The following is a 14594-nucleotide window of genomic DNA, read 5'->3' on the forward strand; positions in this document are numbered from 1 at the left end:
ATATTGAGATAGATAGTGGAATAGCAGGATTTTTCTGTTCAAAGTGATTCTGCCTTTGCTGTGCTAAATTAATTATAGCTAATATTTATTGAGGGCTTATTATGTGCCAGGCACTAAGCTAAGCATTTTATAAGAATTATCTCATTTTGTCCTGAGAGACTGGTGCCATTATTGTTCTTATTTTTACAGTGAGGAAATTAAGGCTTAGAGAAGTTAAGAGTTAGAGCTCCCATTCTAAGTTTGCCCTTAACTGATGTGTGACTGTCATCGGGTTACCTAAACTCACATGTCTGTGAGTAAACTGGGAATAATTTATGATACCTACCTCACAGGGTAGATGGGAAGATTACATAGCATACCAGCCCAAAGCACATCTGCCATGAATCCAATTTTCCTTGTTGGAGGGACTGTGGGGGTACTAGAAAGAATCTGGGCTGTGGAATCAGAAGATCTGGGTGCAAAGCCCAGCTCTGCTTCTTGTTAGGATATGTAATACTGGGCATGTACTTCACTCCTCTGAGCCTCAGTTTCCTCATCTATAAATATGAAGACAATACCTCATGAAGTTACTGAAGGATCAAATGAGATATTCTCTCACAAAGAGCGTGCTTAGCCTCAGGCTGCTACAAACAGCGATGTCATCTCCTTTTCTTCTTTGAGGGTCACATAGTAACTAACTCTCTTAAGAGAACGACAAAACCGAGGAATATGACTTCTAAGAATACTGCAGGGGAGGTTTAAGAGAACTATTATGTGGGAAAGGGTGCACTGGTCAACCATAGAGCGGGTCAGTATGGAAGGTGTTCCTTATTGCCTTCTGATTCCAGCATCAGCAGGTTATCTGGGCATCAAAGAGGAGACAGGAGTCCCCATAAAAGGGTATAACTGAACAAGCTAACTAATTGCTCACGTGGACTGCTTCAGGCAGTTCTCTATCAACATCAATCATCGATGGAATTCTCAGGAAGGCTCTCACTGTGATTTCACATCTATGAAAAGCACATTCCAGCAGAAATGACGAGTAAGAAGTGTTTCAAAGATATTTATAGCATCTTCCTATGAGCAGGACAATTGGGATAGTCACCTATAAAGTCACCTCAGACAAGACTGGTTGGATTTGATTTATTCTTTTGAAATGTAGAAATTTAGGACCCTACTCAAAGGTAATATGGTCCACTATGTCATGATATAGACACACATCAACTGCCATCTTCCTGGGACACAATTTTTATGTAACTTCAATCTAGATAAAAGGATGTAAAGATACCTGCACTTCAAATGACTCTCAGAACTTCTACACCAAAGACATTACTTCATCCTTTAGAACCTTGCTAGTTACCTGATTTCTTAGCCCATGGTAGATCTAAAAGCAAAAACCAGATACAGGTGGAAGGTAGAAGCAGGTTGAGAGGAGCAAATAAATGACTGGTTATAATATGATACAGAGGAGGCAGAAAACAAAATAAAAATTTAATACTTCAGTTGCTGTTCATATAACTAACAGTGAACTTCAAATAAGCAGGAAAGTATGGCTTTACCTTTAAAAATATCTATCAAACTTTAAACTTTATTTTCAGAAAAAGTTCTGGCACTTGACCTTGTAGACAGTTGTGGGAAAACCCACCTTCGCTGACAACCTGGTTTAATGACAAAAACCAAATCAATAAAATATTATTCTGGATTCTTTCTAAACCAACCTACAATTCTATTGCCCATTTTGGGAATACATTTCTATAGTGTATACTTTGTCACTATGTGGCAGAAAATTAACTTAAAATATAAAAATTAACATCCTCAACCACCTCAAATTAAATTCAAATTAAATACATGAGAAAAAATTTCTTGTATTTCCCCTTAGGAATATTAATGAGCAATTTAATAAAAAACTTAAGTGTTTCTCTGTTTTCTTCCTTCTTCATTCAAAACTAGTACATAAAAAAGTAAGGGAATCTGGGGTGGGAGGAAGAAAGTTGTGCTTCTTCTCTAGCTCCCTTACGTGTGTATGTGAGTTTAAAAAGCAGTGTATCTGTTTCTGTAAGAACTGTGGCATAGTGTTTTCTAGCACCAGAAGTTTAAGAAACTGAGAAAATAAACGATCCATTTCATTTGGCTCTCATTCCACAATGACCAAACCAACCATGAATGAACTGTACATAGATTCTAAGTTCTTTACACAGGTTCTAAGAGTCGAAATTTCTGGGCTGTGTGTAGGATGAGTCAGAAAATTCTTTTGTTTCCAGGATTTGAAAAGACAGAATGACTACTCAAGAACAGATGAGGAAAATGTTCAAATTCTGTAGTGCAATACTATAACTTGCTCATTATGAAAACACTTTAGACATCTAGCTAAAGCCAAAAAGAATTCCACTGAAATTGCCCTAGTTTGTTTAAGGACTTCCCTGGTGGCTCAGACGGTAAAGCGTCTTGCTTACAATGTGGGAGACCCGGGTTCGATCCCTGGGTCAGGAAGATCCTCTGGAGAAGGAAATGGCAACCCACTCCAGTACTCTTGCCTGGAAAATCCCACGGACAGAGGATCCTGGTAGGCTACAGTCCATGGGGTTGCAAAGAGTTGGACACGACTGAGCGATTTCACTTTCACTTTCATTTTGTTTTAAGACACAGATTTTGTGACCAGAGACTATATCAGATCTCAAATAGAAATTGCCCCTTATTTTCCTATTCAATCAATGGGGAAAAAAAAAAATCACATCTATAGGAGACAACTGTCTATGAAACATCATAGCTCTCACAGCCCTGGGTGATGTCCATGCCACATCTACATCATCTATTTAACAGCTTCATACTTGGCCCTAGGTCTTACGCACAGTTACATATATCCTGCAGGAACAAATAAAGACTTTGTGAATAACTTTCATCTAAGGGGGTGGAGAATCATTCTTTCAGATTGACTTATTTGTAGGTTCCTTCATGATTGCTTCATAATATCATCTAAAGCAGGGGTCAGCAAAAACAGCAAAACATGGCTGTTTCTGTAAATGAAGTTTTACTGAAACACAGCCATGGCCACTCATTTGTTGGCCAGTTAGTGACTGAATGTCATTAGGAAACAGATGTCATGTAGCCAAGCTCAATATAATGGGGTGTGTCTGTGGTGGGTGAAGTATCAGGAAGAAAGAGTGCCACGTTAGCACTTGTGTCATTGCTTTTTTCCCATCTTTCTCCATTTTGTATCCCACTGCTTTGTAACACATGAATTCTGCTAGGTCAAGTCTGTGAAACTGCCCAGAAAGATTGGACTAAAAATCTGGTCCTTTGATGATGAAACAAACTCACTCAGTTATTCAGTAAGTCATTCAAGAAAGTGAGTACATACTATGAGCAAAGTACCAGGGACATAATGACAAGTAAACATACTGTGTCTGTATTCATGGAATTCACAGTTCAGTAGGGCAGGTCAAAATTCTCTAGCTAATATAGATGTATATAAAATTGCTATTTTAATTGGTATAAGAAAGAGATCATAGTGCCACTCAAGTGTCTAATAGGGGCATGACCTAGTCAGAAAGGTCAGGGAGGGCTTCCTCAGGAACTCCCACTGGAGCTGAAGGTGGAGGGCTGAGATGGAAGCGCTAATTGGGTGACGAACAGAGGGAAGGTGTCCAAGCAGAGAGCATAGGGCAGGCCTGGAGGCAGAGGTGGGAGGCAGAAAGGTGTACTAAGCGGCCAGCATATTTGGAGCAGAAAGAGTGAAAAAGGGAGGAGGATGAGGGGAAATTGTGGGCCAGATCAAGCGGGGCCTTGGAAGTCCTATTAACAAGTTGTGAGTTAACCAGGGTTAAACCTAGTAATTCCTGGGTGACAGTCTCTCCCTTGGGCCATTCTGTTTTCCTGACCAGCTAGTGTTTTTCTCCTTTTCCCACTTCTTACTCCTTTCCTTCTTTTTAAAATCCTGAACCAAAAGACACTCTATTTTGAATATTCACTTAAGTCTTCATCATATTCAATGGGCATAAAAAAGGGGGGAGGGGACTAGATAGTAAAGAATTTACTTGCACATCTTTAACACAATGCTATATATCACCCATACCTCAAAAAAAAGGAAAAACATTAAGTTGAAAAACAAAAACAAGAATTTACCTAGGAGCTTTCTGTGAGTATATTAATAATGCATAAAGGGAACTATGTGGGCTACCTCCATCACTCTTTCTAATTGGGGAGGTGAGTGGGTAGGAATATTCATCTAGCCAGGGGCTGCTTCTGCTGAGAACAGCGAATTTTAAAACTTCAATTATACTATTTGATGAACAGTACTTTGTAGCTGAAAGGCAAAGAAAGGCACCAGAGGAGACTGAAAATAAGAGGTAATACCAAAAAGAGAAAAAAATTCTGGGAACAAGGCATTTGCACCATGGCTCAGTCACTTAGTAACTGTTTGATCTTGGGCAAGTTACTTAATTTTTCTGACTTCTGGATTCCCCATGTGTAAAAATGAGAATAATCAGGTGTCCACCACAGAGCTGTTATGAGGATTAAGTCAGATAATGTAAAGGTTTCTAACAGGGCTTTCCGGGTAGCGCTAGTGGTAAAGAACCTGCCTGCCAATGCAGGAGACATAAGACATGGGTTCAATCCCTGGGTTGGGAAGATCTCCTGGAGGAGGGTATGGCACCTCACTCTAGTATTCTTGCCTCGAGAATCCCATGGACAGAGGAGCCAGGTGGGCTACGGTTCACAGGGCTGCACACAGTTGGACATGACTGAAGTGACTTAGCACACAGACATGCATGCAAAGGTTTCTAATACTTAGTATGAGATCAGATATCATTTTCTTCCTTTCCCAATAGTAAAGGCTATTTCTGATATATATTATGGGAGAGAGAAACCAGGGTAAGTGGTAATAGAAGATACAGATAAGGAAGTAAAGGTGGAAAAAGTTTTATCTGTAGTTATAGTACATGGCTTCCTTGTTGGTTTATAGAGCTTTGTAACCTTTACCAACTTTTGTTCTCTAGTCTCATGACTGAAAATGACTAATACCTTAAAATGACCATATCCCCAATCCTACTAAGCAGGTTAAATAAAAATAAACAAACCATAAAGTCATAGGTAGAGATGTATCTTTGGTTATGGAATTAATTTATTATGGGCATATTTATAAATTAAACAACAGCAACAACAAAACTCAGTCCGACACCTCCCCCACTTCATAACGTGTGCGTATGCTGCCATGTTATAGTACACGAAGCTGTGCACTATAACTACAGATAAGACTTTTTCCACCTTTACTTCCTTATTGGTATCTTCTATTACCACTTACCCTGGTTTCTCTGTCCCATAATATATATCAGAAATAGACTATACTATCAGGAAAGAAAGAAAATGATATCTGCATACCCAGCTGGTAAGAATGTCACTGGTAATCACTGTGATTGACTTTAAGGTACAATTATCAAAGGAAATAATTATTTCTATATATGAAATCAGTCTTATTCTGATTCTCAGAACTCAGAAGAACTAAAAAATCAAAATTATGCTTTAGACATAGAATGGCCTAAAGAAGCACTACAGATATCTTACTATGCAACTCGAACCATCTCTTCAGTGTGTTATATCTTTTGATTAGGAAATGCTGAGGTAAGCACCATGCAGTTCTTTGTATCTTTTAGGAAAAAGTTAGGTGCTTTGAAATGTAGCCAAGTTAGTGCTCTGAAAAGGAGCCCAAGGTTGCAATTGGATTGTTTCTCATTCTTTCAAATAATGAAGGGCACAGAGACTGAAGTGGCTTATTTAAGGTGGTGGTATAGATGGAAGCATGAACAGTCATGGATTTCTGGCTTCCCCAAATGAAGACTCGAACCATGCCGTACAGCCGAGCATTCAGACAAAGCTCAAGGACAAAACCTGAAAGCATATTTAAATATTTCAGTAAGAAGCCAGCTGTCAATTATGCAAGGTTTTATTTAAAGTTATTTTATTAAAAACGAATAGACTGAATAGTACCAATATGCCAAAACAGAAATTGGAGAAACAGCCTAAGGTTTCTTGGTAGGCTGAGCAATAGCATTTTTAGAACCAGGAGCTTACAATGGCAAAATTTTCTTTTAATTATATCCTTAATGAAAATCACTCTGGCTACTCGCTCAGTTTGTGGGAAACCTTCCCCATCTTTCACATTTAGGACATCTTCCTTCCTTAAAATTTACTCAGCATAATTTATATTATCAGGTGGCATTCAGTTAATAACAGTGCCATAGGAAATAAAAATGGCACAAATATTTTGGACACATCTTGAAAGAATTGGCTATGTTTTCTAAAACCACAGAGTTATGAAAAATGAAGGCTCACAGGGTGGATGAGTGCTTGTCACAGCAGTTTCCCTTTCCCACTCACTGCCTGCTGGGGAAGAGCTGGGCAAGCCCATCTCCCAGCTCTTCCCACTGCAATGCTGTTTTATGATTTATGATTTATGATTCTGAGACTCTTTTCTAGACCAGTTTGGTACTTCTCTGCACATCCTAAGTCATGAAATAATTGAATATTTTGTACACTGTTTGGTAACCATATTTATGCACAAAGTACTGTCTTTCGGTAATAAAGGAATATTAAAATGAGGACACACTCACTCCAAAGATCAGAAATAGAATGCTGTTGTTTTAAAAGGAAAAAATATTTCTTACCGTACCACCACCAGTCTCTAATCAGCTTTGCTTCTACTCTTTACGAAACACACTCCCCAAGCCTGATTCTCATTTTTTGAATTCAAGTCTACATAACAAAGTAAATTGTGAATAAAATACTAGCCTCTTCCATGAAGAGAAAACATTTGTGAAAGCAAATATCCTTCAACTGTTAAAGATGAATTGCTTGAATACATTATTTCAATTCTTATTTCATTTTCAAACTCTCAATTTTCAGGGCCTGAAAAGGTGGTAGAGTGGTCTACTCTAACAGTATCTAATGATTTCTACATTTTTTTTTACCTTCTTAAAAGTATTCAAACATTTTTCATGTTTAATTTGGTAAAGGGGAAAGAATTTAGAGAGGAGATAGAATAACAATTATGAGCTGTGATTAAATCCTGCAGAGACCAAAATCATGACTTTAAAACACAAACAGAGATTTTTCTGAGCCAAAGCCAGTTTTTACAGATTCCAGCCGGTTTCATTAAGTCCAGACAGTGGTCAAGGATCCTTGTTAGTTCTGGATCCTTTCTGGATCCATAGGATATAGGCTGCTAAAGTGAAGGTTGGGGAGGAGGAAGGAAGGACTCAAAAGAGGATGTTAAACCAAATATCCAGCAGGAGGAGAATGGTTATTAATAACGATGCCATCATATAATGAAATGTAACCATTAAAAACTGTGGTTTGGAAAAATGACAATGAATACTATTCTCTAAACAACATGCATGTTATAATAGATACAGAAGAGAAGAAAGTGCGGAAGAAATTACACTAAAAGATGAAGAGCATGGCTGGATTAAAGATGAATTTTTTTATTCTTTATGTTTGCGTCCCTATTTTCAGTGCTTAACATATATTGCTTTTTAATTGGGACATTTTTCTCCTTTATTTAGAAAAGGGAAATGTTGACAGAAAAGGAAGAAGAAAAAAATACAACGATAATAAATCAATCAGAACAGAAGGCAGGCATTTGTCAGCGCCTATGCAATGAATGCTATAACCCCCTGATGAAGAAAGTGTCTATGCTTGGCAATTTGGTCCTTTATATTATAGAGCCAGCAAACTTCTATTTTAAAAACTATAGCCAACATGCTGGAAGAAGCAGTCCCTACTAAAGTCTAAAAATAAGAATACTCTGGATTCCGTCCTCGGCATGTAGCCGCCACCAAGTTAAACTGCAATAATTTCTCACCTGAAGGTAATTACCTTGTGTATGGTAACTTGTACTGAAGAGAGTAGAGGCATGAATTCTCTTATTATACTAAAACAAACTTCATTTATAGTTTTTAAGATCAACAACTTGAAAGATCAAATGTCTTCAGTCCACTTCTCAGCTTCAAATGCAACCAACAGGGGGTTCTGATCCAGACCTGAAACCATGTAGGATCAGAAAACATAGAAGTAGAAGGTTCAGTAACAAGAAAACAGGAGCCTCTAGCTTAGCTGCTACAAAAAAGAAGTTCAGATACTTGTTACTCATCCTTTCCAGGATAACTCCTTTTCCATAATAAAAAATTAGGAATTTCCTAATTCCCCACTGACAGTAGTTGTAGCTTTTCCTATCCACAGAATGAAGAAAGACATAACCACAAAAGCCTACAACAAATTCAGAACCTTTAAATGGCTTGTATGCTCTCAATCACAACAGCCTCCATTCTGGAGACACAGCATACTTGATTTCTCACAATGCTTTCGGAAGATGACTGGAAGCCTCCTTAGACAACTTTGAAAGTTCCTAGGGGTTCTGGGTTCATAGGCTGAGAATCACTATTGCAAAGCATATGTTAGATAAGGAATCTCAAGAACTTTATCTTTCCAATGGTTGTCACTGGAAATACAGCTATCAACCATCTTCATGCACACACTCACAAAAGAAATACACGATTTCATGTTGAGGTGCTAAGTGGAGGAAATGAAAACAGCCATGAACGAGTAACACGAGAACGAGTAACACGCCGTGGACTTCAAAGTGTGTGTGGCACTTCTGAGCCCAAGGGGTTCTTCTGTTGGCTCCGCGGCAGAGGTTTAGCATAGAGGGTAGGGGCAGAGAACCCTAACAGGGAATTTCTTTTCTAAAAAATACAGGGTTTTAGTTGCCTTCTTTTTTCTTATAAAGCCTTCCTGTGTCAATAGGCTATGCGCCTCCAACCCCCCAGCAAAAACAAGGGTGGCCCCTACATGCCAAAAGAATAATTGTCTGGGCTTTGCATGCTGAAATTGACTTGGCAAGCTCTCCATCTTGCAAAGAACACAAAGAGCTTAGTTTAGTCTGTGTGTTAATGCTTTACAATCATTAGCAAAATACCCAAAGCAACATGCTCAAGGGAGGGTAGTGATTCTTTGTCTCTTCCCCCATCCCTTCCCCCTTAATTGTAAACTCTAACATCCATTTATTTACTTATAGCTCCTAGCAGAAGCCGCCCTCTTGGGTCAACTCACACTCTTGGCTGCCTTAGGCACTTTCAAACAAAGGGTTATATGGAACCACACACAGTGGGTAGAACCTCCGAGCTCAATCTATCCCAGTCCCATGTCCTGAGGTCCAAATCTATTCAACAGGACTGGGAAGGGGTCACCCCTAATTAAAAAGTGCTGGAAATGCATACTTTCATAAGATTAACTAGGAGCTTGGGAAGGGGCTTGGTGAACCCTTCTTAGAGGACACAAGGAGAGTCCTGACACCAGTTAGAAGAACACTGATAATTAGTCTGACCCAAGCTCATAGGAGCTAGGCCAGGTCACACCATCTAGGCCCAGTGTCCACCCTGCTGCATGTGGTTGTCTGGATGCTTTTGGATGCTCCCTGATGCTTCTTGACTAAAGCAGACTTCCTGCTCCATAAGTCCCAAGCTAATACTCAGAAAAGTGAAAGTGAAGTCGCTCAGTCGTGTCTGACTCTTTGCAACCCCATGGACTGTAGCCTACCATGGGATTTTCCAGGCAAGAATACTGGAGTGGGTTGCCATTTCCTTCTCCAGGAGATCTTCCCGACCCAGGGATTGAACCCAAGTCTCCAGCATTGTAGGCAGACACTCTGAGTTGAATAATGGAGAACTGTGAAGGAGTAAGAACTTGATTCACACTGGGCTCCAATCTGAGATCCAACCTAGCCTAGGTAATTTTTCTTACTCCCTGGAGATACGTTCTCTTCTCTTACTGCTTAATTATGCAGGTCTTTGGTGAAAGGACTCTGGCCCTTTTTTATTTTGCCAGTGTAGTCAAATTTATGCCAGGGTTACTGAAGAGATTTCTCCTCCCCCTTTACACAGATCATTATTCCGAGAGAGAAAGAACTCGGGCACTGGAACATAAGCTTTGCAAAGACTAGGTGGGTTCTAAAGCCAGCAGGAATTCCTGCCCTGCTGCAGTGTTCTGTGGCTTAGGGGCAGACTGACTTTACCTCTTTCAATTTAAATTTCCAATAAAGCACAGGTTAATAGTAGTATTTGCTGATAGGCTGTTTCCAGTATCAAAGGGAACAGTATATCTAAAGTGCTTTAGCAGAGTGCCCAGCCAGGTAAGTTATACGTTGCTGTGGTATTAGAGAAGATTTAAAAGTCTTGGTTGGTGGAAGAGGCACACCAGTAAGAGCTTGGGTGAGCCTACCCCTTTGAATCAGCAGCCTTCGTCATCTTGTTTGGAACAGTTATGGCAGTTTGGACTGAGAAGCTAGTCACTTCATGTTAAGTCCCTCCAGATTGGCAGGATCATAGTTCCCTATTACCTCTCTGCTAAATAACAGGCACTGGTTCTTGGCCAATTTCCAATGTCTTCAGCTTGCCAATCTCCATCTTGGCAAGGGACAGAATAACACACTTCCTGAAAATACAGGTTTAGCAGTGACTAAAAGAACTCCCCATGCCTTTAGCAATGTAAGGCTGAGTAATATATTCTCCTCATGATGCTAAAAGGCAAAAATCCATTTGTTATGTTCTTATCTCACTTGATGTCCCAAGAGGAAAGGTATGTCTGATGAATCAAGAGATAAAATTATATCATTATGTCTCTACCAAGATAAGTCACATGTTCCTGTCATATGTACGGCACTGGGCACAGCATTTTATACATATGATCTCAAACCCTCCCAACAACCCTGCAAAGACACTGAGTCCCGAAGAAGTGAAGTAGTTTGCCCCAAACTGGACAGCGCAGCTCCAGAGCCTGCGCACCTCCCCCTGCCATACACCATGTCGTCTCTTACTTTTTTGCTTGTTCAGAAGCTTCTGATTCTAGAAAACCACCTGAAGCTTTGGGACACCAAAGATCTGACATATAACCAAAGTAGATGGAATATTAAAAACAAAACAAAAGCTCGAAGTTATAAATCCATTTGTGTCATTCTGTCAAAAGTTTTCCTATATGAAGCTTACTCTGATAATGTGTCATGGCTGACAGGTTTTGGAAACATCTTCAAAACTGGTTCAAAGACCACGTACAAAACCCAATCTCATTATTTAAAGGTTACAACTGGTTCTTTGACCAAAAACAGTATTAGCTGACCCAAATCCTGACTTCATGCACTAGATTCGGCTCCAAGGAACTTTTCCCTGTGGTAAGAAGTCAAATTCACCTTCAATGAACCAGATTTTGCCATGGCTGAGAGATATTCCAAAAAACAGAAAACTCCAAAAGTAGAGTTTCAAAACTGTTCTGAGAAGTGGCAATGTTGATAAAAAAAAAAAAGTCACAGCAGCTCTCTGCTCCTTGAAATCATTTTCTTTCTTGGTTCTTGGGACACAGCTCAGTTTTCTGCTTCTCTGTCTCTGTCAGACACCCCAAAATTAGTGTCTTCTTTCTCTTACCTTGCCCCTTTTGCTCCCCTCCTCTTTAAACTTCTTAAAAGATTATGTATCCAACACTATGTCTCTGGTGTGTGTCTATTTAAATCTTTAGTCATGAACATTTCCAAATTTATAGGAAGTAAAAAGAATATAACAAAGACCATGTACTTACCCACCCTTAAACAACCATTAATATTTTGCCAAACTTTATTTTTTCTGAAATATTTAAAAGTAAAGTGCATGCATCACTCCTGTCTGAGGCCTGTCAGTCCTCCATAGGTGTTAGAGTCTGCAACCCTAGGCCTGCAGTCTTCTCATATGTGGACATATGAGAAGGACATAGTATTTCACAGTAGGATAATTTGCTGTGTATCTAGAAAAATAAAAAGGACATTCTCTCACATAAATATGATGTCATTAATACAGCTAACAAAATTAACAATAATTTTTTATTAACATCTAATACATAGAATACACATTCAAATTTCCTTGCTGGTCTTCTTTACTTCAGCCATAAGGAATGACTTGATATTTGCCACATGATGTTCTTCATCCACCTTCAACCTGCACATATGAGCCAGCTACTCTTATCCTCCAAGGCTCAACTTAACTCTGATGTGCTTTCACTCACCAATCTTTGGCACAGTTAGACATTTCCTCTCAAATGCTCCCAACACACTTTGTACATTGGACATTATTTACAGCATTTGTTGGTATTCTGTATTTAGTCTTGAATCTATATTTCTATTCAATTGTGAATTTCTCAATGTCTCAGTTTTTTCATCTTTAAAATAAGGAGAATAATACCAAGTCCATGTGTTTGAATTTTTTTAAAAAAGAGATGTAAAGAATAGAAAGTATGAGTCATATAATCTGGCAAATAATTGGAGTTTTACAAATTTAGTTTCTTTTTTTTCCCCTAATAAGATCAAGTGTACACGAGCCAGACTAGATGCAAATGCTTGGGAGACAAGCAGGGACCTGTTCCCTAGTACAGGAAGATAGATTAAGTAACGGTAGATGTGGGAAAGGAGAAATAAAATGGCTGCAAGGTCGAGTACTGCCCTAGGACTTTACCAGCTGCAACATTTGTTTTAGTAACACACTATCACTCTATTCCAGTCACAGGTCAGTAGATAAAAGAAGAAAAAGGAAAGATGTCATTTGGAATCTATAGATGGAAACTCTTGATCTCAAATCTCCCGTTCATCTCTGAGCTCTTTATTATGCTAGGTTGGTCTAGCCAAGAGGAGGCCAAAAGGCAGTCAGGGTGATTTGCTGCTGCTGCTGCTAAGTCGCTTCAGTCATGTTCGACTCTGTGCGACCCCACAGACGGCAGGCCACCAGGCTCCTGCGTCCCTGGGATTCTCCAGGCAAGAACACTGGAGTGGGTTGCCATTTCCTTCTTCAATGCATGAAAGTGAAAAGTGAAAGTGAAGTCGCTCAGTCATGTCCGACTCTTAGCGACCCCATGGACTGCAGCCTACCAGGCCCCTCCATCCATGGGATTTTCCAGGCAAGAGTACTGGAGTGGGTTGCCATTGCCTTCTCTGTCAACTAATGGGTGAGGAAGAGGTCGAGAAAGTCAACAAAAATTTGTGGGACACTGGGTTCTATAAAGATGCATTTTTTATCTTTTAAGATTCATATCTTTCTAGGGCTGGAAGAAGTAGGGGCTGGCCTGTTGAACATGTAGCGCTGCTATGGAAATAGCGACAGAGCTGTAGGCAAGAGTTCTGGCTTCTGGGGCTGGATCTGGTCATGACCACGGGCACATTAACTTCCAATGGGTTTCAGAAGAAGGAGATTGGAAGAAACTGGTTCCAAGAGCCAAAGAGACAAAAATTCAAAGAGAATATAAAGGTTAACTGACTGGCTCAATAGCACCATGTTTCTAAGAAAAAACAGAGAGCAGACTTGGAAGAAATATGAAAAGTGATGTAGTTTGAAAACTGTTAAAAGAATCATATGATTTTCAAGAGCTCTTCTCTAGTACCGGGAGTGTGGCATTTTAAAATGCACTTAAAGTTAACTTGGACTATATGAAAATAATTTTCTTCTTCTGTTCTATTCCACAAAGATCTGGAAAACATTCCCAGCCCTATATCAACCTTAAATGAGAAAAGAATATTTAAAGAGCCACTGATTTGTAATGGAAAACTTGGATAAATCAACTATTTATACTCGGAGATTTTTATATTTCTTTTTGTCCTTTCTTCAGAACACACAGCTAAGAAAAGCCATGATGTAAGTCTGCTCTATTAGACCCCATTGGCAGGCTGTTTATTCTGTATCTACAGCATAGCAGCTTCTCTGACTCTAGCACTTTGTGGACAAGCAACCAAAGAACATATTCGAGCTTATAAAAAAGTACAGTGTTGATAAATCTAGCATGAGACTGGAGAGAAAGGAGTGTCAGAATGCCTGAATTTTCAGTTTTGGCTCAAGGTTTACTAATCAAAGTTATTTAAGCTTTCTGAACCTCAAACTCCTCATCTTGAAAAACAGGGTGAATAATTATCTATTTACTGATATAAAGAGCAATGTACACATGAAAGGTGTTACAAGCACTCATCTGATAAGCAAAACTGGAATAAGTCTTCATTAAATGCCTACTATCAAATTATTTGATCTATACTGAGATCCAATATAAGAAGACGGAGGTCTTCCCTAAGTATATACTCTTACCATTTCATTACTTTAGTTGTGTTTATTATCTGGGAAATCATGCCCAACTCTATGCATTTCTTTAAGAAACATCTAACCTAATGAAGCGTAATTCTAAAGGGGAGCAATCAAAATGTGTGGTGAGATGGTGTGTTGAATGAGGGAGAAAAAACTACATAATGTGAGGTGTGGTGAGTGTTACATCTGGAAAAAAGAACAGAGTACTTCCCACTGAAGGGCCACAATGAGGTAAGAGAAGTAGCCTTGCTTGACTTAGCTCTGGAGGCAGGAGAAGGATAAATGAATAAAGATCCTGGGAGCTGTATTTCAGCTCACAAGGAAGCACTTTCAGACACTTGTGTATGTTAGTTGCTCAGTTGTGTCTGACTCTTCATGACCCCATGGACTGTAGCCCACCAGGCTCCTCTGTCCACAGGACTCTCCAGCAAGAATATTGGAGTGGGTTGCCATTTCCTTCTCCAGGGGATCTTCCTGACTCAG

General features: G+C 39.4%; 2 protein-coding genes across 7 annotated transcripts in view; one reads left to right on the plus strand and one right to left on the minus strand.

Annotated features, from left to right (window-relative positions):
• CMSS1 (cms1 ribosomal small subunit homolog) overlaps nucleotides 1-14594 on the minus strand; it is a 401056-nt gene that overhangs the window by 238866 nt on the left and 147596 nt on the right. The window contains exon 2 of one of the 5 annotated variants that reach the window (XM_081572483.1): nucleotides 7852-8015. The exons of the other annotated variants lie outside the window; for them this stretch is intronic. The gene's annotated coding sequence lies outside the window, so the exon portion shown is untranslated. The remainder of the gene's footprint in view (nucleotides 1-7851; nucleotides 8016-14594) is intronic. 5 annotated transcript variants of the gene reach the window in all.
• FILIP1L (filamin A interacting protein 1 like) overlaps nucleotides 1-14594 on the plus strand; it is a 314206-nt gene that overhangs the window by 163834 nt on the left and 135778 nt on the right. The window lies entirely within an intron of this gene.

The sequence above is a fragment of the Giraffa tippelskirchi genome, chromosome 2 (genome assembly GCF_054371585.1).
Source record: "Giraffa tippelskirchi isolate mGirTip1 chromosome 2, T2T-mGirTip1v1.2.pri, whole genome shotgun sequence".
Classification (NCBI taxonomy): domain Eukaryota; kingdom Metazoa; phylum Chordata; class Mammalia; order Artiodactyla; family Giraffidae; genus Giraffa; species Giraffa tippelskirchi.